This window comes from Homarus americanus, unplaced genomic scaffold (genome assembly GCF_018991925.1).
Source record: "Homarus americanus isolate GMGI-L3 unplaced genomic scaffold, GMGI_Hamer_2.0 scaffold30108, whole genome shotgun sequence".
Classification (NCBI taxonomy): Eukaryota; Metazoa; Arthropoda; class Malacostraca; order Decapoda; family Nephropidae; genus Homarus; species Homarus americanus.
Genome location: NW_024748109.1, coordinates 629746 through 656898, shown reverse-complemented (window position 1 = coordinate 656898; position 27153 = coordinate 629746).

The following is a 27153-nucleotide window of genomic DNA, read 5'->3' as shown; positions in this document are numbered from 1 at the left end:
GAGGAGAGAAGGCAGAGGGAGGTGGGAAGGGCAGGAGGTTATCTCTTACCCCAGGGACATTGCAGGAACTGGGGTCTTCTGCTGATAAGGACAGGAGGGGGGTGGGAGGACGGGGAGGGGAGAGAATGCAGGTGGGGAAGGAAGGAAGGAAGAAAGGTGAGAGACAGAGTATGGGGTGAGGAAAAGGGGAGATGAAAGAGGAGGAGGAAAGAAGATCAAGCACCCAAACACTTGAAAGGGGAAGGAAGGAGAGGTGGAGAGGAGGTGCAGGGAAGGAGTGAGGAGGAAGAAGTGGGGAGGAAGTGGAGGGGAAGGAGGGAGGAGGGAGAGGAAGGAGATAAAAGGAGGAGGAAGGAAGGAAGACAGGGAGAGGAAACGCAAAAGAAATAAAACACAGTTGAAAGACGGCGAGATATGAGACTCCATTGCTTCCCGTGTAAGGTAAGACGGACCTCCGGAACACGTACAAGGAGGAAGAAGAGGAGGAGGAAGAGGGGAGAGTGAAGAGGAAGAGGAGTGAAGGGAGAAAGGAGAAGGTAAGGAGTGAAGGTAGAAGGAAGACGAAAAAGGATGGATGAAGGAGAACAGAACAAGAGGAAAGAAAGAGAAAGAGGAGAAGGGAAGAAGGGAAAACGAGGAAGGAATGAAGTGGGGGGAAGAGGAAGAGAAGGAAGGGAGGAGAGGAAGACGGCTATCAAGGCTAAAGTGACCCAATCCTTATGGCTGGGTTAGGCAGGACAGGTATAGGGGTCAGGAGCTATCAAGATCAGGACTACAACTGACCTGCAATCGATCAGCCCCAAGTATGTTATGATGAACACTGAACCCTAGGACTTTACACCTGGATGGAATTTGGGATCCCCTGCCACCTCCCTCGAACTCGAACAAGCGACCTTACAGCGAGAAGGCGAATCCTGTAACCACTGAGCCACAGCATCCCCCCAAAAATCAAATGTTCGGAATATTTAAAAATCTCTTAAAGTTGCGTAATAGTTTGTAGTGTGAGGCAGGTGTAGATAGTGTCAGGTATCAGGAGGTAAGGAAGAGTATGAGGAAAAGTGTGTGTGATAGGTACAGGTATTAGGTCCAGGTTATGAGTGTGGTTGTAAGAAAGCGTCGTGAGAGATAGGTACAAGTAGTGTCAAGTATCAGGTATTAGGCTTTAAGTAATGAATACGAGGAGACGTGAGCGGTCAGGTAGCGTCAGGTGTCAGGTAATGAAGCGGCGGGAGTAGCGACCAGCAGGTAACTTGAGGCCAGTGATCAGGTTGCCGGCTTGTGGCAGGCACGAGAGAGAGAGAGAGAGAGAGAGAGAGAGAGAGAGAGAGAGAGAGAGGAGAGAGAGAGAGAGAGAGAGAGAGAGAGAGAGAGAGAGAGAGAGAGAGAGAGAGAGAGAGAGAGAGAGAGAGAGAGAGTGTGTGTGTGTGTGTGTCAGTAGTTTAGCCTGGGAAGGGGAACAGGCAAATGGACGGAAATACACAACAAACACACCACAGTATAACTCACCAGAGGAGGGAGGGGGGACAGCAGAACAGGTGGTGGTAGAGACAGTAATCTATTCAACCAACCATCATCATCATCATCAACACCAACCATCACCATCATCATCATCAACACCAACCATCACCATCATCATCATCAACACCAACCATCACCATCATCATCATCAACACCAACCATCACCATCATCATCATCAACACCAACCATCACCATCATCATCATCAACACCAACATCATCATCATCATCAACACCAACCATCACCATCATCATCATCAACACCAACCATCACCATCATCATCATCAACACCAACCATCATCATCAACATACCTGTAAATAAAATAAACACAACACATTATAACTCCTACAGATTATAATAACAAAAGACACATCATAAACAAAAGGCAATGACCACCACCCCTCTACCTCACCATCATTGTATCTTATTCACCACCATCTCTCCCTCACTACCACCATCTCTCCCTCACTACCACCATCCCTCCCCACTACCACTACCCCCACTACCACTACCCCCCACTACCACCTCCACAAAAAGTATAAATTATGCAAATCCTACAGCGACAAGATCAAGTGTATAAAAACAACTCTTGAATACATTATATGAGCCACTTATCACGTGACATAACACTCTGTGATGATCCCAGGCAGTGTGTAATCTGTCTCTATAACTTACGAGAGATTATGTGAGATGTCGTCCACTGAGAGACTTTTGAGTTGTTTACATTTGGTGAAGAAATTTTGCTTGGGATTTCATGGATATATTAACAGGTACTTTTGGATTATTTTACCTGATGATTTAACACTAACGCTAACCTAACCTAACCAAACCTAACGGTAACCTAACCTAACCAAACTTTATGCACTTAACCTAATCAAGTTTAATGCTAACCTAACCAAACCTAACGGTAACCTAACCTAACCTAACCAAACTTTATGCTTACTTAACCTAATCAAGTTTAATGCTAACCTAACCAAACCTAACGGTAACCTAACCAAACTTTATGCTTACAACCTAATCAAGTTTAATGCTAACCTAACCAAACCTAACGGTAACCTAACCTAACCTAACCAAACTTTATGCCTTAACCTAATCAAGTTTTATGCTAACCTAACCAACCTAACGGTAACCCAACCTAACCAAACTTTTGTCACTTAACCTAATCAGGTTTAATGCCCTAACCAAACCTAACCAACAGACAACATGTACCTCCCCACAGCCCCATCTGGTACCTTCAGACTCCACGACCAACACCGCCTCGATGATGACAGAACCTTTGTGAAGAAACTTGGAACAATAGAGTCGTCTTCGGTTGATGTCTTTCCGGGTGGGTGGGTGGGTGGGTGGGTAGCTGGAGTAGGTGGGGTGGGTGGGTGTAGTAGGGCGGGGGTAGGGTTGGTGGATCTATTGTGAAGTGGAGACAATTTGACATATCCGTCACTCGCAGACAAACACACGCCATTCTCTTTTGTCGGGTCACCAGTATGGCTTTCGCCAGGCGAGATCTACTGGTGATCTGCTCTCTACCAGTCTTTGGTCATCCTCTCTTGGGGATTATGGGGAAACTTTCGTCGTGGCCTTCGACATCTCCAAAGCATTTGACAGGGTATGGCACAAGTCTTTGCTTTCTAAACTTCCCTCTTATGGTTTCTCTCCCTCACTTTGTTTTCTAATCTCTAGCTTCCTTGAGAACCGATCCATGGCAGTTGTCGAGGATCGATCTCTCGCTCTTTCTCTACCAATAGTGGTGTCCCACAGGGTTCTGTTCTTTCACCTACTCTCTTCCTTCTTTATATCAATGATTTACTTCACACTACAACTAATTCTATCCATCCTTACGCCGATGATTCTACTCTTCACTCTTTTTAACATTTTTCCCTTCCTCCTAACTCTCAACCTAGATCTGTTTCTAGATCTGATATCATTACATCTATCAATGCGGATCTGTGCAGCATCTCCGAATGGGGAGGTAGAAACTTGGTTAAATTCAATAGTAATAAAACTCAGTATTTACCAATTACACTTTGTAAATTAGATGTTCTCCCACCAATCACATTTCAGGACGCAACCATTCTGCTAAATTCTAAAGTAGATATGCTAGGTCTCACCATTTCCTCTAATATGTCATGAAACTCACACATCCTCAACATTGCTAAAGCTGCCTCCCGAAAGCTGGGAATGCTGTACAGATGCCGCAGCTACTTCACTCCTGAGCAGTTGCTTCAAGTTTATAAGGATTCATTACTCTCCTAACTTGGGGTACTGCTCTCATATCTGGGGTGGCTCTTCTTCTGTCCAACTGTTAGATAGGGTGGAATCAAAGGCATTTCGTCTTATTCTTACCTCTTCCTTTAGTCGACAATCTCTCTTCCCTTTCTCTTCGCCGTAATGTGCTTCACTCTCTCTCTTTTACAGGAACTTTAACGGGCAATGTTCGGTGGATTTGGCATCCTGTGTACCGCCGGCAAGACCGTGGGTTCGTAACACTCGTCTTGCTCGCGGTGCCCACCGCTTCTCTGTGAATGTCGGTCACACGTGAATAACCCGTTACAGTACCTCCTTCTTTCCTCACACAGCCAAACTGTGGAATGCTCTGCCTTCTTCTGTGTTTCCATGCTTATACAATCTGTCTCACTTTAAAATCTGGTTTTCCGGCATCTTCGTGGTGTAGATGAATATAACCTTTCTTTTATATTTTAATTTCTTTCTATTCTTATTTATTCGCTCCCTAGGCCCTGTTGTTGGTCGTTCGCCCTGTGCCCGGGTGGGCTAATCCCCTAAACACACACACACACACCACATAGCCTCCCCCACACACAAACATATCTTCCCTCACACCCTCCCCTCAAACACATCCCCCTCCCCCACCCGCTTTCCAGGCCAAGGTGAGGACGATAAGCAAACAAGCCCCACTAATTTCACACACAATTACCTTCAAAAACAAAAAACACCTGTTCTTTAAATCCCAAGTTATTTCAGGAACTAAAACTAAACTTAAAAAAATCCTTTAAGCTTAAGAACTGTGTTAAATCGTTAATCCTCCCCTTACATAATTAAAAACTTCATTAATCCTAGGTTCCAGAAATACAGGTGAGGTGGTGGAGAAACAGGTGTGATGGTGGGGAACAGGTGTGGTGGTGGAGATACAAGTGGGGGTACAGATGTGGTGGTGGGGGTACAGGTGAGGAAGAGGTAGGATTATGTAACTAAATATTTTGTTATGTTTTAAGGATTATATCAAGGTTACAAAGTTGGTAAGAATTATTTTTTTAAGGGGGTATTTCAGGCCCCAGAACAAACACACACACACATCCTCCCTACATACACCCCCTCCCCTTACAACACCCCTGAAGTAGGAAGTGTATTAAACTGTGGAGATAACACGAGCGGAGGGTGATAAGCCGTCCCAGCCCGCCATGACATCCTGCCCCCAGGATAATACCTGCTATTACTCTACAAATTTTTTCTTCTTTAAGGGAGGGAGGGAGAGTTGGAGGAGAGGTGGATGAGAAGAGGGAGAGGAGGGAGAGGAGGAGAGGTGGATGAGAAGAGGAGGAGGGGAGAGGTGGATGAGAAGAGGGAGAGGAGGGAGAGGTGGATGAGAAGAGAGAGGAGGGAGAGGTGGATGAGAAGAGGGAGAGGAAGGAGAGTTGGAGGAAAGGATGGAGAGGAAAGTTGAGGAGAGGAGGGAGGCAGAGAGGAAAGGAGGAGGTAGGGAGGGAAAGAGGAAGGGAGGAAAAGAGAAAGATGAGAAGAAAGAAAGGTAGAGAAGGTCCAATAGTGAATCAAGGTATTGTTACCATTCAGAATCGTCGACCAATGAATCTTCCTGGTATGAGATGAAATAGAGCGTTCTTACACTACCACCACAACAACCAACATTTTCCACCACAACAACCAAAATTTTCCACCACTACCACCACAACAACCAACATTTCCACCACTACCACCACAACAACCAACATTTTCCACCACTACCACCACAACAACCAACCAACATTTCCACCACTACCACCACAACCAACATTTTCCACCAATACCACCACAACAACCAACATTTTCCACCACTACCACCACAACAACCAACCAACATTTTCCACCACTACCACCACAACAACCAACATTTCCACCACTACCACCACAACAACCAACATTTTCCACCACTACCACCACAACAACCAACATTTTCCACCACTACCACCACAACAACCAACATTTTCCACCACTACCACCACAACAACCAACATTTTCCACCAATACCACCACAACAACCAACATTTTCCACCACTACCACCACAACAACCAACATTTTCCACCACTAACACCACAAACCACATCCATTACCACCATTAACACCACCAACCACATCCATTACCACCACTAACACCACCAACCACATCCACCACCACTACCAACCACATCCATCACTACCACCCTCTACTAACCAGAACTACCACAATCACCATTCAGCACTACCACCATTGCCACCACACTACCATAAGTCATCACTACCACAACCCAACACCACCACCATCCAGCAGTACAACCATCATCATCCAACACTAATTCTACCACCATCCACCAATCATCAACACTCAACACTACCACCATCAACACTACCACCATCACCACCACTCACCCTCACATTCCTGGTGGGCGTGTGAGGGAGAGAGGGGGATACAATTCATCACATCCCATGAACTCACCTGGCAGTATTGCACTTTATACACCACACACCCTGCCACCCACCCAGGAGGCTAGATAGATTCAAGGATGATAGAGAGTGGTAGTAACTCTCGACAGGAGCTGCCATGCACAGGCCAACCAGCCTATTGCAGACTCCTTATTTTCTTATGTTCTTTGCCACACACGTCACTACAAACCTCTGCCACCCACGCCACCACACAATACAACCTCTGCCACCTAATAATACAACTAAATATTAATTTTAAGGTGAAAACAATACTCCGTGTATAATAATTCCTGTCATTAGAGCTTAATATTATCTTAACTACTATATATCTTGTATCCCAATAAGTGGTTACCATGACAACAAGAGTAACAGCTGATCGACGTAAACAGTCACCTGCCACATCACCTCTTGTTGTCCTAGCCTTCCCAACGATGGTAAACAGTGGCCATCCTTATTTACACAGGAAGGTGGCTGTTAAATGACCAGTGTGAGAGAAACAGGTGCGTTCTGATGTGTCATATCCGGGATGACCTTTGTTGTCCACTGACCATTCTTCCTGTGTTTAAAGCTCTTGTTATTGTTAGGAATACGAACAACTCCCACGTTCCTAAACCTTAGATTATTTCACCTGAAGATTAACCAACCTAAAGCAAACCTAACCCAACCAAACGACTACACACACACGAAACGGCACAGAAAACATCAGATAATATGAAGGAATAAATATGGCCGTGAATCTGCCGAAGTAGTGTCACGAATCATTAAGCAACCAATCAGCTCCCAGGAACTGACACGGTTGCCAAGGAAACCAAATAGTGGGCGGTGCTTAGTTGATGCCTCAATTAAGTGTTCCAATGATGATGCGGACAGAATGAGTGAGGGGGTTGAGGGGTGAGGAGTGAGGTGGGGGGGGTGAGGAGGGTGAGGAGTGAGGAGGTGAGAGGGGGGTGAGGAGTGTTATTAAATAAGGAAGGTCGATTTAAAATTGTCTTAATGACTTAGATAATTAGTGGGGGGTGTAGCCATAGCTCAGGTAGAACACGGCAGGAGGAGAACGATGCCCATCAGGGAATGTTAAACTAGTATTCAACCTGTCACACACACACACACACACACACACACACACACACACACACACACACACCAAACAAGAGTGTGTGTTTACTCTGCTTTCACTAGTATTTACCTTCCGACAGTTCCACCAGTCCACCTCATGACTGCCATCCACTGACCTCTAGAAACATGGTGTGTGTGTGTGTGTGTGTGTGTGTGTGTGTAAGAGTGTGAAAGAAAGAAAGAAGATGTATTTCGCTATTATAACTGCCTGTCTCAAGCTTAGGACCCAAATTCTCCAAAAAATAAATAAATAAATAAACAGAACACTAATTTTCTCTCTTGTAATTAAGGATAAGAAAACAGATAATTACCTTCAAGTCAGTGTGTATTGTTGTCGATATTGTTTACCTGTTAATTAAGTCTTGTGTTGTGTCGATATCTGGGTTTAGTTACAATTTATTCTCGTGTTTTCAATTACGGGAAAAAATATATAATGTTTTTTTGTTTATCCCCAATTATAGGGAGAAATTATATACTGTATCTGTGTGTATATTATAATGTTTGGAGAATGTTTGGAGAATGTTTGGAGAGTGTTTGGAGAATGTTTGGATAATGTTTGGAGAATGTTTGGAGAATGTTTGGAGGGTAGGAATGTGGTGTCTTCCTCTCTCCTCTTCCTCTCTATTACTGCTCCTCCTCTTTCTCCCTTTTCTCTACCTCTACACCTCCTCTCCTCCTCTCTCCATCTCTTTACCTCTGATACTCCTCCTCCTCCTCCTCTCTCACCCCTTCCTTCTCTTCTTCTCTACCTCTCCTCTTCCTCTCCACTCCGGTCGACTGAGAGAAACAAATCGCCAAATCTCAGAGTAGTCAGCTTGGCGACACCCAGGGCGAGGAGACTGATGCTCGCCACCTTAAGACGGACACCCAAGACGGCGAACTACAGTGGTGGGAAGGATGGACTCAAGGGAGGGAGGGAAGAGAAAGGGAGGGAGTGAGGGAAGAGGAAGGGAGGAAGGGAGAAAGCAGGAAGAGAGAGAGAGAGAGAGAGAGAGAGAGAGTAAAGGAGTGTATACATAATGTGTTGTCACGAACGCGGGTGAATTCAACTTTGACCAACACAGACACACACACACACACACACCCTGTCTCTCTCACCCTGCCTCCATCACTCACTAAAGAAAACACCCTCCCTTATAACCCAGGTATACAATATCCCCCACCTTACATCTACACCCCCGAGGCCAACACCGAGACTCACACCCGGCACCAGACCCACACATCAGAGGACTGACAGATGGTACAACACTATAGTAACACCTTCGTTCTGTTCGTGTATATTGATGATGATGATGATGATACTACTATTACGACTATTACGACTATTACGACTATTACTACCACTACTATTACTACGACTACTACTACTACTAATAATAATAATACAAGGTGGTTTATGGGGGAGAGAATGAGTCGAGAACTTGGTAATAATGCTGGTTGGTGAGGGGAGGTGGAGGGGGAAGAGGGGGTGGAAGGAGAAGGGGAAGTGGGATAGGGGGGGTAGGGAGATGGGGAAGGAGGAGAGGGGGTTGCAGGGAGGCTCCAAGGAGGATGGGAAGGAGGGGGGGAGGGGGGTTGACGGGAAGGGTAGGATGGGGGAATGGGGGAGGAGGAGAAAGGGGAGGAGGGAGGAGGAGAAAGGGGAGGAGAGAGCGACATCAAGGCCCTTAGCAGCAGCCACACTAGAGGTCGTTGCCACCACCACCATCACACCTTCAGTCACACTTATGTTATAGTATTACCCAACGCTGCGGCCTTCAAACTCGTGAAAGTGTGTGTGTGTGTGTGTGTTTGTGTGTGTGTGTGTCTCAACTTGCGAGTAATCATTGATGTTCGTGCAAGCAGCGCCGGTAAGAACATAGGGAGGGGAGGGGCGAGGGAGGGGAGGGGCGAGAAGGGAGGGGAGAGGAGGGCAAGGTCATCTGTGAGTTACTGCTACCAACTCTCTCCTCCCTCCCTCCCTACATGACACCACCTGCATTACATGTCAACCACACACACACCCACACACCCCAACACATCCCTAAGCTACCTCACACCCCCCGCCCACACTACCGCACCTCCCACATATCCCCATACAAGCTCATCCACACAGCTAAATATCCTCATCCACCCAGCTCACTACTCATATCTACTCAACTAAATATCGTTCCGCGAGAGAGAGAGAGAGAGAGAGAGAGAGAGAGAGAGAGAGAGAGAGAGAGAGAGTCACTCACACGTCTCGTCACGTGGACAGGTGCTCAGGCGCTTAATTAACGGACCAGAATTGCCTTGAATATTTTTTCCTCCCACCTGGTCGATACTGCCAGGCGTGAGTGAGTGGTAGTGAGCTGAACATCAATCTAAAGAAGGGAACCAGGCTTAAAAACTAACTACCAAAACTAACAAAACTAACTAAATAATGCTGGAGGATTTTTTTTAATAACAATGAAGAACGAATTAACAAGTATGAACCTAGTCGCGGTGTTTTTTTCCTTTAATAAATTATAATCATCAGATACTCTAAAAACTCAAGGTGTTAAAATGTTTCTAGTCAATGACATCTAACACACACACACGTACACACAAGAGTGAAAGTGGGTCCCCAGTTTATGAAATCCTCCGGGCACTGCACTCGATCGTCTTCACTTCCTCATTCCCCCAAACGGCAAAAACAGGTAAGAGACCCAATTTACAGCAGGGTGGGCGAGGGTGGGCGAGGTGGGCAGGGTAAAAGTGAACTGAGAGAATGCCCCCAGGATCAAACTAGCGACCCGGGGTAAATATTTCCCATAGGTTCCTCGACAATGGTGGTATTTGGGTAGTTTCCCTAATCTAACCCCAGAGAGAGAGAGAGAGGGGAGAGAGAGAGAGAGAGGAGAGAGAGAGAGAGAGAGAGAGAGAGAGAGAGAGAGAGAGAGAGAGAGAGAGAGAGAGAGAGAGAGGGGGGGGGGGGGGGGGGAGAGTCGTGATACACAGGCAAACCAACATTTCTACAACCAGCCCAGCCCAGCCTTAATGTGATCCAGCAGCCAACACGCCTCATTAGTCTTGCTCGCCGACACACTACCAGATGCTCTTCATTGTTCACTTAACTCGCTCATCACACGACTACCAACACACTAGACCTTGCCAGGGTGTCGCCTCTCGTGTAGAGTTTAATTTATTTAGATACATACACAATGCATACTTACATACACGCACAAATGTAGTATACAACCACAAGCGCACATACATATACAGTACACACAACCGCATCCACACACACACACATATATATATTCACGCAACTATACATACACATGGTCGTCAAAAAAATAGACCCACGTTCTAATACACATAACCATTTAATATCTGGTTATTCTTTTTCGATGACTGTTTATACTCCCATTCACTCACAGACAGACAGACAGACACAGACAGACACAAATCAGACATAAAAGAGACGACAAAACGCAGACGAAGTACAAGACACCAGCAGTTTGGGGACAGTTGTGAGCGTGTGAGACGGATAGTGTAGTGCCTCCCATCACCCCCGACACACTGGTCAGCTGTACCGCAGGTCATGAGGGTAGAGCTGGTGGGCGTGGCACCTTAATGACCTGTTTGCATGACTCCCAGCTGACTGACACACACACACACACACACACCGTCATCATCATCACCCCGTAGTGTGTATGTAGGACACCAGGCACTACTATCGCCCCTCACCCCCCTCCACAGTGGCACCACCATCACAGTGGCACCCAGGCCATCATACCTACAGCAGTGGTAGTCAAGTAACTCGTATCAATACGGTGTCAACAACTGGGGGTGGAGTGGAGGGAGGAGAGGAAGGAGGAAGGGGGTGTTCACAAGTTGTCAGGACGTGTTCAAAGTTGGCCTTTATCGTGTCACAGAAACAGTCCCCACACCACTGACACTCAACCATAAATAATATTAATATATTCGACAGCAAAACAACTCACTGACAGCTCGGATAAACGCGCGCGCACACGCTTCAAAATACTCTTATATAAGATTGTGTGTGTGAGAGAGAGAGAGAGAGAGAGAGACACACACACACACACCCTCGGCTAGTTCCCACGACAACCATTTTCTCCAAAGCATACACACAATAATGATCTGGTTGCCGAGGACACACACACACACACACACACACACACACACACACACACACACACACACACTTGCTACAAAAGGGACTTATAAACCCCACTTAAAAAACCTGTCTCTGAATAATTATGCTTTACAATGCTTCTTCCTTCATTCTTGAGAGACAGTCATTATATAAAGAGAGCATTATCCTTAAAGTAATTCGTATATATTACTCTTTTAAGACACTATATAGGACCAGGGAAAGTCTTACAGTGTGTGTGTGTGTGTGTGTGTGTGTGTGTGTGTGTGTGTGTGTGTGTGTGTGTTGTGTGTGGTGTGTGGACCATGATGATTGCCTCTTTAATGACCGCATGTTGCGTCATCATCTGCCAACATCTGCACCACTCCTCATTCACTCCCACTCATCCTCGCCCTCCCACTCATCTTCCTCTTCCCCCACTCCCTACTACTCCCTACTGTCTCTACCTGCTGTCTGCTACCTGCTCTGCCTCGTTCTCAACCCCCTCCTCCTCCTCCCCTCCCCCCACCCTACTTATCCAACCCTCCCTCACCTGCTAACTACCCAGCTCCTCCTCCTTGCTGTTCCTTACCTCCTCTCTACCCCTTCCTACACTACCCCTCCCTACACTACCACTAATAAGGGTACACAAGGGGCCAAACTTTTATCACAGCGGAGGAGGGCTTTGGGTGCCTGGGGAGGGGAGGTCGGCAGGAGGAAGGAGTGGGAGGAGTAACATCTATCTCTTCCTCTCCTCTATCTCTAGTCTGTCTTCCTCTCTCTTTCTCTCTCTCGTATTCCATCTTCCTCTTCTCCCCTCTCCTCATTTTTACTGCCTCTATCCTCTCTTCTACCTCCTCCCTGCTCATCATTTAGACTCCTCCTCCTCCTCATAACTGCCTCCTCCACTTCTCCTCAACTTCCACAATCACCCAGCTCCATTATAACCCCCCCCCCTCGATCCAGGCTCGATTAGGCCCTCTCTCTCCTTCTCTCCTCCCTCATCTCCATCCTCCTACACACCTCTGATCCTCCCATCATCATCATCATAATAAATAATGATAAAAATAATAATAATAATAATAATAATCTTCACTACCTCAGACCTTAATAATAATATTAATCACTATTTCATGTCTCGATCATCATCATCACTATCATCCCTCCTTCCTCCCTCCCCCACTCCCCTCACCCCTACCATCCACCCCTACTTGGTTCACAAACTCACTTAACACCATCAAGGAGGAAGGGAATGGGAGGTGGGGAGGACTAAATTAAACCTATTAGATCCATCAGTAGTTAGTTCGCCTCACTCTCCCTTTAATGTCTTAATTAACGTCGCCTCTAATGACCATCATCCGGGAATTCCCCCTCGTCCTGATTTCTGACCTCCTCTTCCCCTCGGTCTGACCCCTCAACTGCAGGCTTCAATAAATTCTCTCTATCTCTCTCTCTCAGCATCTTTATTGAATTCCCTTTGTTCTATCCCCTCAACTACGGGCTTCAATAAAGTGTGTGTGTGTCATATTCTTCTAGTTATTTCCACCATTTGGTCTCGTTTTTCCCCTCGTTAAGATTTTTCCCCTCATTAAGGCTCCTCCCATCAAGGTTTCCCCTCATTAAGGCTCCTCTCCTCCTTAGTTTCCCCTCAAAACTCTTTTTACCCCAATTATACCTTCCCCTCTTATCACACATTTTCCCCTTTCCTTCAGTTTCCCCATCAACCAGACATTTCCCTAGACAGAATTTTTTCCCCTTTTCCGTCCTCATTTCCGCCTCAGTCCGTCCCTGTCCTCCTCACTTTCCCCTCTATTTCCGCCCAAGTTCCTTTCCACGTCTTTCTCCCATTCCCCTCTCTCGATTCAGATCTTCTCTCCCCATCGCCTTCGTTTCCCCTCATTGCAGTATCCTTCCGCCTCCTTTCATTCTTTCTTTCTCCGTCCCTGCATCCTCTCTTCTTCCTCTTACTCCTAATTTCGCCTCTTATCGATTACTTCCTTTTCCTGCCCGTTTCCCCTCCTCCTCTTCCTCATTTACCTCTCCATTTCACTTTTATCTGGCTACGTTTTCTTTCCTTTTACGGTTTTTAAATTCCAATATGGGTTCTAAATTCTCTTCCAGGCTTCTATTCCTTTCCCTCCTCCCTGCCTGCCTCCTCCCTCTCCCTTCTCCCCCTCCAACCCTTCCTCCCCACTCTCTCTCCTCTCTCCCAGCACGCGCCAGCTTCCACAATCAACATATTCTTATCACCAACTGACTGCAGGAGACAACACTGACAAATTTTTATTCAAGGATTATCGGAAACTCGTGAAGGCTCTAGTGGTGTGTGTGTGTGTGTGTGTGTGTGTGTGTGTGTGTGTGTGTGTGTGTGTTCCTGTCGAGTTATCAATGTGAGGAAGAAGTTCAGCGTGTGTTGGTATTTTTCTCTTCTCGTTATTATTTTTACCTTCTTACAAAATGCTTTAAGGGTTTCAGTTATAGGAGACGGGTTTCAGTTATAGGAGACGGTTTAGTTATAGGGAGCGGGTTTCAGTTATAGGGACGGGTTTCAGTTATAGAGACGGAGTTTCAGTTATAGGAGACGGAGTTTCAGCTACAGGAGACGGAGTTTCAGTTATAGGAGACGAGTTCTGTTATAGGAGACGGAGTGTTTACAGAGACTTGAGCTCAGTTATAGAGAGAGTTCAGTTATAGGAGACTTGGCCAGTTATAGGAGACAGGGTTCCGTTTATAGGAGACGAGTTCGGTTAAGGAGCAGTGGGTATAGGAGACGGGTTCAGATATATGAGTGACTTGTCAGTTATAGGAGACGGTTTCAGTTATAGGAGACGGGCTTCTGTTATGGGACGGGTTTCAGTTATATAAGATACACACAAATTAAAATATTCACAAACACACACACACACACACACACACACACACACACACACACACACACACACACACATCCCTCAAGTCACATTATTATCCCACCAGTTAGTGTCTGAGGGCATAGCGGTAACTCCATATACGCCAGCGAGGCTCTTCACACCTGCCCAATTACCTACAGACGACAATGAACCTGTACCACTAACTCGCCAAACATCTACAAAAAAAAAACATTCACATATAATTTCAACATTCTACACTATCAGAGGTAACATACAACATTAAATAACATTCAACATTACATGAGGAACATTTCACATACTACACAGACAACATCCTTGGCCATCGTAACGCTACATGACTGAGAGCTTAAGACAATACCTACCTACACAGTCTACACTCACACCTCCTCCTCCTCCTCCATCAGTAGTAGAAAAATACTCCCCTATCCCTCTACCCCCGGCCCCCCTCACCATGGGTATTTCCTGTAGGTTTCTCGTGGTCATTCCTCAGAGGTTGACCTTCAAGTGTAGAGACATTCCAAGTTCCCTTTTGTAAGTTTTGAGGGTCCTACTTGAATAAAGACTTACCTCAACACCATTTTATTATTTTATATGTTTTTAGTAAACCTTGAGGTCCTACTTGAACTATAAAAACAAACCCATATCACCGCCTTTTACTTCAAGTCCCAGATATAATTTTCTTCACTAAACCTCGAGGTCCTACTTGAACTAATCCTCATTTTCCTCCGCCTAACCTCACACACTCGGGTAACTTAAACTCCACTTGGCATTCTATTAAAACCATTCCGCTGACCTACTCGACATTCTCCCTCATTCCCACAATCCACACTTATTTTTCTTCCTTAAGTCGCTTAGCTCCCATTTAACATTTTGCTCGCTTTTCTTAAGACCGTCACTTAATATTTAAGTCATCAAGTCTGTCTCTCTCTCTCTCCTTTTTTAAGCTGCTCTTTAAACACACACACACACACACACACACACACACACACACACACACACACCCTCAATCCTTAACCTACATCCTATTAAAGTGCCCTAAAATCCTTCCCTAAAATCCATTCCATTTTGAATACCGAAAGACTAACTCAAAAGATGGTGATCATGAGGAGGATAGAAAGAAGGAAGGAAAGGAAGGAAAGGAAGAAGGAAGGAAGGAAGGAAGGAAGGAAGGAAGGAGAGAAGAAAGAAAGATAAACAATAACAACAAACCCAAATAATGTCACTTTCTTAAAAAAAAAACTAATTTAAACTCCTGAAGCTTGCCCCACTCCCACCCCACACTCCTTCCCACTTCACGCCACCCACCCCAACATCCTCCCTCACCCCTCCCCACCACTCCACACCCACCCCAACATCCTCCCCCTCACCCTCCACACCCCAACATCCTCCTCACCCTCCACACCACCCACCCCAACATCCACTTCCACCGCTCAAGACCCACGGAATTGTAGTCACCATCAGCATTTCCCGGCCAAGTCATAATACCCGAAGAGGAGGTAGTTTCGGGTTGCATAATGGCCTGGCTTAGAAAATCCTTGGCTTAATTTAATTTTGACTCTCTTTATGATTACCAGGTCTCTCTCTCTCTCTGTGAAGTAGGCCAGAACGAGCCATCTCCTTCATAACATAAACGGCCTGGCTTAACACACACAGTATATGATATTTTAACTTCTAAAGAACACGAATTTGCACGTCTGTCTGTCTGTCTCTCTCTCAACAAAAAAGAGAGAGAGAGAGAGAGAGAAAAGAAGGGCGGGGGGGGATTCCTACCAAAGACCCCAACAGAACAATACATACATACATACAGATACATGCCGTACATACATACATACATACATACATACACATACATACACACACACACATACATATATACATACACATACATACATACATTACTAACAAGGTCGAGTCCCAAGTCAGCAGTTTACTAGAGTCACTTATTCAGTTTAAAAAGTTCACGTCAGTCGTTTAATAGCTGAATCACTAGTTCCGCGTATCCAATTGGTAACCGAGCCACTGTGACTAGTCCCTGCATGTCCTTGTTAATAGCCGCCGAGTGACTAGCAAGACTAATAGGAGACAGATAAGAAATAGGAGAAAACGGCAGAACAATGATATTAAAATGGTATATACTTGTTCGAGACTGACAGCTATGAGAATACTAAAGACAGCAACTACAGCGTCTGGCGAAGGTCCGCCAGACGCTCATAGGATCACTTACAAATATCAAATGAATAAATTATCAACAAATTCTTTAACTGTCTCCTACTTTCTGACAAAATTCACCTTTCTCTCCCTAGATAGAAGAGAGAGAGAGAGAGAGAGAGTACATTATCACTGATGGGGTCATAAAGCGCCACAAACGCCTTCTTTTACACTTGTATACATGAGTGCTTACAAAGGTCATATTCCCCACCCCCTTCTCTCCTCTCTTTTCCCCCTCCTCTCTCTCTCTGTCTATCCCTACCTTCTTTTACACTTCTTTCTTTGTTGATTTCTTTCCCTTTCACACTCTCTACCCCCTCCCCTCTCTCTCCGCTCTCCACCTCAACACTGGCCAGTCTCTTATCTACATCCCATCTCTCATTATTCTCACCAACCATTTGCCTTTTATTTCATCTTCTTTACGACTTCCTTCGTTTTCTTTTTTTTATCATTATTTATCTGTCGTTTATACTGTTAGCCACCACGATTTATCTCTTTTCCCCCTCGTCTCTTTCTCTGCAGTGTTTTTGTCTTAATTTTGTGCCCTTGTCTTTGTCACGGGGAGGGGGTGAGGGAAGGAGGTAGGGGATGAAGGAGGTAGGTGGTTGAAAGGTGGGGGAGGGGTGAGCAAAGGGTGAAGGAGATGATGGGGGGAATGGAGGTATGGAGGGAGGGAGAGAAGGAGAGGGAAGTGTTAAAGGGGAGGAAAATTCTAAAATATTCTCCCAACATCTCAAGAGTTAAAACTTCTCGAGCCATTCATCTTCTTCCTTCAGTCCTCGGCTCCTCAATCCTCCCTTCCTCCATCCACCACAGTTATCGTCTTTTTTTCATCGTCGTATTCCTCCTGTATCTTCTCTTCCTTGTCCTCTGTAATTCCTGTCTTCCTCTTCCTATCTTTTACCTCCTCTCTCTCTTTTTTTCTTCCTCCTCCCTCTCTTTTCTTCCTCATTCTCTGCCTCCTAATCCTCTCTCTTCCTTCCTCTTAACCTCTACCTCTTAATTCTCTCTTCCTCCCTCCTCTTTCCCTCTTTATTCTCTCTCTCTCTCTTCCTACCTCCTTTCTCTACCTCAAACCTCTCTCCTTCTATTCTTCCTCCTTCCTTCCGTCAAGAGACAACCACTTCCTCCGCTGCGGGTCTTCGTAATCGGTGAAGCATCAGTCAGTACAGCCACAATGGGAAGAAAAACACGTCACCCTCCTTGTTCCTGCGACCAATGCACTTCTTCTTTTTCCTCTTCCTCTTCTCCCTCTTTTTCTTTTTCCTCTTCTCTCTCTCTTTTTATTTTCCTATTCTTCCTCCTATTCTTCTCCCTCCTCCTCTTCCTCCTCCTCCTCCTCTGCTGCTCTCCAAGGACTAAAATATTCAAAGCTATTCCTGTTGACGCTTATGACCCAACACTACCACACCTGTACCTCCCTAACGACAAACAACACACCTGCACTTCCTAATGACCAACACTACCACACCTGCTCCTCCTAATGACCAACACTACCACACCTGCACTTCCTAATGACCAACACTACCACACCTGCACCTCCTAATGACCAACACTACCACACCTGCACTTCCTAATGACCAACACTACCACACCTGCACTTCCTAATGACCAACACTACCACACCTGCTCCTTCTAATGACCAACACTACCACACCTGCACTTCCTAATGACCAACACTACCACACCTGCACTTCCTAATGACCAACACTACCACACCTGCACTTCCTAATGACCAACACTACCACACCTGCTCCTCCTAATGACCAACAGAACCACACATGCACCTCCTAATGACCAACTCCACCACCACACCTGATAACTCTACCAACCAACACTACCACACCTGCTAATGCTCAAGACACACCTTCACAAACTACAGCTCCAGTGGTCAGGGAAGATACGTCGGTTAGACCACTAATAATACCCTGAAATAAAGACCAGATCCCCCCCCTCACAAGTCATGAAACCGAGTGAACGTTTCTTAATGACAGACTTAAAACGAGGAGTCGACCCATCATTACACACACACACACAGACACACACACACACACACACTGCAGTAATCAATAACAATCTCACACAAAATAAAAAGAGAGAGAGAGAGAGAGAGAGAGACCACTTAACACCGTCTCAACAAAAACAGGTATACATAAACAGAAACTTACTCTACCGTCTCAACACAGGAATTCAAGAACAGACAGAAAGACAGACAGACAAGCCTATCGCACATGCCGTCCCAGAGGTGACAGAAGCAATACACAACTTCAACACCACCAACAGAAACCTTCCATCCACTCCACTCGAGGCAGCTTCACCTCTCCCACTCAAGCTTCATCTCCCCACCCAAGCTTCATCTCTCTCCCCAAGCTTCATCTCCCCACCCAAGCTTCATCTCCCCATCCAAGCTTCATCTCCCCATCAAGCTTCATCTCCCCAACCAAGCGTCACCTCCCATCAAGCTTCATCTCCCCACCCAAGTTTCATCTCCCCTCCCAAGCTTCATCTCCCCACCCAAGTTTCATCTCCCCAACCGCTTCATCTCCCCAACCAAGCTTCATCATCTCTCCCAAACGCTTCATCTCCCAACCAAGCTTCATCTCTCCACCACACTAAACGACCCAATTACACTGTGTCCTTCAACTTAATTACACTTAACTGAGACTAAACGCTCTCCTATCATCAAATATTTACTGGTCACAAAAAAATATATATATATATATTATAAATTTTGTCTAATTCGTTTTCGTGGAATTTTTAGGTTAACAAATAAACAAGTTGTACCGTCAGACATATTTCTTTAAGAGCGAATATTATTTTTGTTTCCTGCATTGAGTTGCCGTAAATTTGTGTTTCCTGTAGTTGTTGACAGTGTTTCCTGCATTAAGTCGACGTAAATTTGTGTTTCCTGTAGTTGTTGACAGTGTTTCCTGCATTAAGTCGACATAAATTTGTGTTTCCTGTAGTTGTTGACAGTGTTTCCTGCATTAAGTCGACGTAAATTTGTGTTTCCTGTAGTTGATGGTGTTTTGCATTAAGTCGACGTAAATTTGTGTTTCGTAGTTGTTGGAGTGTTTCGCATTAAGTCGACGTAAATTTGTGTTTGTGTTGTTGAGTGTTTTGCATTAAGTCGACGTAAATTTGTGTTTTGTAGTTGTTGACAGTGTTTTGCATTAAGTCGACGTAAATTTGTGTTTCTGTAGTTGTTGACAGTGTTTTGCATTAAGTCGACATAATTTGTTTCCTGTAGTTGTTGACAGTGTTTCTGCATTGCTGACATAAATTTGTGTTTCCTGCAGTTGTTGACAGTGTTTCCTGCATTAAGTCGACGTAAATTTGTGTTTCCTGTAGTTGTTGACAGTGTTTCCTGCATTAAGTCGACGTAAATTTGTATTTCCTGTAGTTGTTGACAGTGTTTCCTGCATTAAGTCGACGTAAATTTGTATTTCCTGCAGTTGACATATTTCTGTTTCCTGCAGTTGTTGACATAAATTTGTGTTTCCTGCAATTGCTGACATAAATACTTATCTTGTAATGAGGCAGGTTAACCAACACGACAAAAACATGGGCCAGACACTCAAAATGGTCGTACGATAAACATTACCTCTAAAAAAAACATACGACTTACTCAAAATGGTCGTACGATAAACATTACCCTAAAAAACATACGACGCACTCAAAATGGTCGTACGATAAACATTACCTCAAACATACGACGCACTCAAAATGGTCGTACGATAAACATTACTCTAAAAAAACATACGACGCACTCAAAATGGTCGTACGATGAAGTTGCCTCAATAAATTCTGCCTGGTGTTAAAACGAACATTATCCAGTTCAGAATCTCGGTATATATAAAGTTAATATAATTTTGTGTTTGTTAATTTGGTGCAATAAATCAAATAATCAGACACATTCTTTAGGAGTTAAATTACAGGGACTGGTCTCTTGAGTATTTACCCTTGAGATTAATTAAGACTTGAGTAAATAAACACACAAACATATATATACACACACAAAAAAAACACATATACATAGAACACGCACACAGGGTAGAGGAAACAGCTCTCTCTCTCTCTCTCTCTCTCGCTCTCCCTCTCTGTCCCTCCTCCTCCCTCCCGTCTCTCTGCCCCCTCCTCTCTCTGTCCCCCATCCTCTCCCCTCTCTGTCCCTCCTCCTCCGTTCTCTCTGCCCCCCTCCCTCTCTCTCTCTCTGTCCCCATCCTCCCTCTCTGTCCCTCCTCCTCCCTGTCTCTCTCTGCCCCTCGTCTCTCTGTCCCCCATCCTCTCTCTCTCTGTCCCTCCTCCTCCTCTCTCCAGGTCTGTTTTCCTCTTGACCGATTACCAGATTCAATCTTTTAGAAACAAGACTGTCTTGCTGACTGGCTGACCGACCGACTGATTCGCTGTGGGATATTTGCCTGAGTGGCTGGCCAGTGGCTGATTATGGCTGATGGCTGGGTAATTAGTTGGCTGTCACATTAACATTCTGATTGGGTATCTGTGGGTCTCGTTAACTTACTGATTAGGCGATTGGTTCTCTCGTTTAGCTACCGACTGGGTGGCTGACCTGCTATTTCGTTGATTGGGTGTTGGCAATCTCGTTAACCTTTCTGAATGGCTTCCTGGGTGGCTGGATAACTACCTGAATGGCTGAATAAGTACCTGGCTTCCTGAGTGTCTGGGTGACCACTTGAGTGACTGAGTGACAACCTGAGTAAGTAGGTATCTCTATGAGTGGCCCCCTGAGTGGCTTTCCTGAGTGACGGGTTAAATGCCCTGGCCGGCTGAGTGTCTCGCCGGAGAGAACACGCTAGACTCCTGCTGGCGGCGACGTGGCTCCTGACGGTGTAGTGTATCTCACGAGGTCATGTTGCTGGCAGAAAACATCGAATTTTTGGCTATATACTGTGCTTGCTGGGTCCCTGTCTGTCTGCCTGTCTGTCTGACTGGCTGGGAAATGGCTGACTGGCTCGGGGTAGCTGATAGGATGGCTTGGTTGACTGAACGACTGGCAGAGAGAGGAGGAGAGGGTGACTGGCTGAACTAGCAGGGTGAGAGGGTGACTGGCTGAACTAGCAGGGTGAGAGGGCAGATGAACTAGCAGGGTGAGAGGATGACTGGATGACCTAGCAGGGAAAGAGTGACTGGCTCATCGAATAATCTCCCTGGACGGTTGACTGATACTGACTGTGTGACTGAAGACCAAGACACCACCGTGGGATCCACCGGCAACAGTCACGCTTCTCTTTGCTAGAGTAAGTTTAACGCTTGGCCGAGTGTCTAGTGTGATGGCTACATGTCTGGCACCAGGAGTCATGTCTGGCACCAGGAGTCATGTCTGGCTTCAGGAGTCATGTCTGGCACCAGGAGTCATGTCTGGCACCAGGAGTCATGTCTGGCACCAGGAGTCATGTCTGGCTTAGTCATGTCTGGCACCAGGAGTCAGTGTCCGGACCAGGAGTCATGTCTGGCACCAGGAGTCATGTCCGGCACCAGGAGTCATGTCTGGCACCAGGAGTCATGTCTGGCTTCAGGAGTCAGTGTCCGGCACCAGGAGTCATGTCTGGCACCAGAGTCATGTCTGGCACCAGGAGTCATGTCCGCACCAGGAGTCATGTCTGGCACCAGGAGTCATGTCTGGCACCAGGAGTCATGTCTATACCTCAAAACACCAGGTATAGATTATCACCTTAATTGCAATAGATAAACTGATAATACATGTTAAAATAATACAAACTAACTCCTTCTACCGACCAAACTCTCTCACCAACACACTAACTAAAGCGACTCTGCACACCATCTTGGCAAGTGTATCTGAGGAACTTCAAAAAAATACTCCTGAAGGCAAGGCCACCGTCTCCATCTCTGGCTTTCATGGGGCGTCTGTGTGTCTGGCAAGAGAGATATCTGTCTGACTGCGGGCGGGTGGGTGGGTGGGTGGGTTGGTGGCGGGGTCGTCTGGCCGAGGTCCAACGTGGTTATCGATACCAGGAAATGGGTGGGTCGATGTCCTCCTCTCTCTCTCTCTCTCCTCCACACCCCCATCAGCCTCCCCCATCTCCCATTTCACTTTGTGCCAAGATAAGAGTGTAATATTCTTGAGTCAGGACTGAGCCAACAGATGTGGCAACTCATAACGACGGAGAGAGAGAGAGAGAGAGAGAGAGAGAGAGAGAGAGAGAGAGAGAGAGAGAGAGAGAGAGAGAGAGAGAGAGAGAGAGAGAGAGAGAGAGAGAGAGAGAGAGAGAGAGAGAGAGAGAGTGTGTGTGTATCTCATAACACACACACACACACAACATTGTAGCCCTCTTAGTGATCCAGGAAACAGGGGGGGGGGATCACCACCACACTAATATCACCCCTAGAGACAGGTACAATAAGGTCAAAATCTACAACAATCAGGACAACTCCTCTTTCACCTGACCTCGACAGAGAACTCATCTTTCTTTACTATCAGCACCACAACAAACCTCACCATAAATAAGTCAAATTTTTCCCCAGGTATAACAGACAGTCACCATTTCCTCCCTTCAGGTATAAGTGACTAATTAACACACAGGTGTGAACTATTACGTAGAACAATAAGTGCGACAGGTAAATATTGATGGAATTTCTTTGTAATTGAAGGATGACAAGTGTTCTGTATAGAGAAAGGAACCGACATGTTATAAGGAATCTCTTGTGTGGATTCTAGACAAGGTACCAAAGACACCACCATTAAGTAAACAAGACGGTGACACTTATGTTTCCTTAATTAACACCAATATTTTCTTTTACACCTGTATCACTTATAACTCACCTGAACAAGGGACCATCCATCAATACCTGTCATTAATAAAGGTACAACTAACATTACAATCACAACTATGACCAGACTAACAACTCACAACTCCTGGGCCTGTTGACGAAAAAATGGCAACACCCTGACACCAATAACAAGAAAAATAAAAAGAATAACAACAACAATAATAACAAGAACTAATAATAATAATAATAATAATAAGTAAAGAATCAGAAATACAAAAACTGAATGAAATAAAAACAATGAAGGTTGAATTACAATCACCAGAGGAGAGCCAACCGTAAAATACAGGTAAATAAATGAGAGACAGGTAGGAAGTTTAGATGGTGTTCCTGCCACAAAAGAGAGAAAAATGGCTGTGCTAAAGTTCCCTTAACTCTCCCTCCCAACAAACTCTTCTCTTCTCCTCCTCCTCCACCTCCTGATAGATAAACTGTTTCAGTATCAATATCCATCTTTCTCCTCCCATGTCTCCTCCTCAACCTTCCCTCCCTCCCTCTATCCTTCCTCACTCCCCTCCCTCACTCTCTCCTCCTCACTCCCCCCCTCCCTATTCCTCTCTCTCCTCCCCACCCTCCTCCATTCCTCTTCTTCTCCCTACCTGTCTCTTGCTCCTCCATTTCTATCTCTCCTCCTTCTCCTCCACTCTCTCTCTCTCTCCTCACCCTCACCCCCCATCTCTCCTCCTCCTACTGAGATAGTCGGAGTAGTGTAGTCAGCGGGAGATAATGTAGGTAATACATCAGAAGCCTCACTACGCTCCATCTACTGTTAAAACACCTCGACTTAACGAAATTAAACTCCTCTCACTCCATAATAAAATAAATAACAACAATAATAACAATAACAACAACAACAATAACAAAACAACAACAACAACAACAACAACAAATAATAATAATAATAATAATAATAATAATAACACTAATAATAATAATAATAATAATAATAATAATAATAATAATAATAATAACAATAATATCAACACACTCCAGCCTCACCACACACACTCAAATTGTATTATTACACTCGTATCATAAATAATAAAAAAGAATCACTTACGAAAATGTACCTAATCAGAACAGTGCGCGTGCGTGTGTGTGTGTGTGTGTGTGTGTGTGTGTGTTGTGTGTGTGTGTGTGTGTGTGTGTGTGTGTTAAATCTCTCGAGTTTCCTCTCCTGATGAAATATTAAGTGCACAATATTTAAGAGATTTAAGAACGGGTGGTGATGGTACGGTGATGGTAGTGGTGATGGTAGTGACGGTAGTGGTGGTAGTAGTGACAATATTTTTACTAAGGATGAAGTCTTCTGTAAACACGATAGTTTATAAACCTCAACAGTGCAATAAAAAACAAGTAAAAAAAACAAAACAAGAGGTTTAAAAGATTTATTAACGCTCAGGACCTGTTTGTTTGTTTGTTTGTGTTTGTACCCGAGTTGAGGAAAACAGATCCACCAGCAAGCAAGTGTCCGACGTCCGTGTAGCAGAGTTGAGTTACACACCTCTACCACCACCAGCATAACACCTGTGCTCTCTCTCTCTCTTTTTTCTCTTATCGGTTTCTATACTCCTCTCTCTCACCTTTCTTTCTGACACATTTCTCACACCTCGAGGCGTCCCAAGGTTTACAAAACGCCCTCGCAAAACAACAACTGGTACATTCTATCCACACTACACAAACCATACACAAAGTAAAATATATACATGAGGGGGAGGTGGGGGTGAGGGGGGGCCCTAACACAGAAGTCAAAAGCCCCCTTTTCCTCAGTCTGTTCCTGGGCCTCCTCCCCATCCCCTTCCTCAGTCTGTTCCTGCGCCCCCTCCCCCATCCCCATCCCCTTCCTCAGTCTGTTCCGGCGCCTCCTCCCCATCCCCACCCCCTTCCTCAGTCTGTTTCTGGCGCCCCTTCCCATCCCCACCCCCCTTCCTCAGTCTGTTCCGGCGCCTCCTCCCCATCCCCACCCCCTTCCTCAGTCTGTTCCGGCGCCCCCTTCCCCCATCCCCCACCCTTCCTCAGTCTGTTCCTGCGCCCTCCCCATCCCCCCCTTCCTCAGTCTGTTCCTGCGCCCTCCCCCATCCTCAGTCTGTTCCTGCGCCCCCCTCCCCATCCCCACTCCCTTCCTCAGTCTGTTCCTGCGCCCTTCCCCTTCATACCTCAAGAACAAAACACCCATACATCTCCTCACAGCTCTCCCCCCCTTCCTACATCATCCATCCGTCTCCCCCCATCAACCAGGTCTTCACACCTACGCACAATAACCTAACCTAACCAATCTGATCACGTCGATAACAGGCGTAACATAGTATACGAGGACAAACAATCGAGGAGGCAGCAACACAGCGGCAACAACCAGCACAACACAGCGACAACACAGCGGCAACACAGCACAACACAGCGACAACACAGCGGCAACACAGCACAACACAGCGGCAACACAGCGGCAACACAGCAACGCAGGAACGGAAATGAGTCATTGAGGCCTCCAGCGACGTTGCCATCACTTCCAAACTGAAGGACGACGTGGCACCACCGTCAAGACTAGCATACTACAAACATGCACAGGAAAACGGTCATCCTCATGCAGACAACAAACTGAGAGTGACTACAAGCGGTCATAAACTGTACCGCGCGCGAGTGTGTGTGTGTGTGTGTGTGAGAGAGAGAGAGAGAGAGAGAGAGAGAGAGACCTAACATTGACCAGATTCGTCACTGTTTACAATATCAACAAAGGCTGTATTGATGTGCAATGACTCGTGGATGGGTGGGTGGGTGATGGGTGGGGTGGGGATGGTGTGGTGGGTGGGTGGGTGGTGGGGTGGGCATGGTGGGGTGGGCGGATGGTGGGGGTGGGTGGATGGTGGGGGTGGGTGGGTGGTTGGATGAGAGGTGGGTGGGGTGAGTTACAAGCAGAGAACAAGACTAATTGATCAACTAGTCCCTGGGAAGATGTGGGCTAGAAAGAAAGAAAGAAAGAAAGAAAGAAACCCAGCCATGGAGGTAATTTCCTACACCAGGTAGAGTTTTACACCTCAACACTGCAGCTAGGATTCAGGAGACCGCCACCACACATGCCATAGCTAGCGTCTCCTGACCACCTATGGCCACAACCGGCACTCCAAGGCCTCCAAATTCGGAAGTAATAGTACACACGCGCGGGAGACTGACGAAGGTGTGACGGGCGTGACTCTACACAGGTAGTAGTAGTAGTAGTAGTAGACAAGGGTGTAACAGACCAAGTCACCCCCGGCTCACCATAATCACCGCTTAGGGAAGGTCAGATACAGCAGTGAATATGTGAAGTTGAGAACCACCACAGCTCTCTCTCTCTCTCTCCCTCAACCATCATTCTCTCACTCTATCATTCCTTCCTCCCACCCACCACCATTCCTTATTCTCCTTCTCTCTCACTACCACCCACCATTCTTCCTTCCCCCCACCACCATCTCTCCTACCATCACCATCTCCTTTCCTCCACCACCACCACCTCTACTACTACCACTCCTCTACCACCACCACCTCTACCACCACCACCATTCCTCACCCCACCCCACCCCCCACCACCACCCCCCACACCTCCCTCCTCCCCCTCTACCCTAACAACTTCCTCTCCCCTCCTCTACCACCACCACCACTCCTCTACCATCTCTACCACCCCCCCTCCCCACCACCCTACCACCACCTCTCTCAAGTGAATTTACATACATAACCAAGCCAAAACTTCCCTGACCTCCCTTTCCCTACCACTAAGAGCCACCTCTCCTCTACCCCCGCTGGGCCTGTTCAACATAACTGTGGGTAAATCAGGTGATACGGGGGAGGG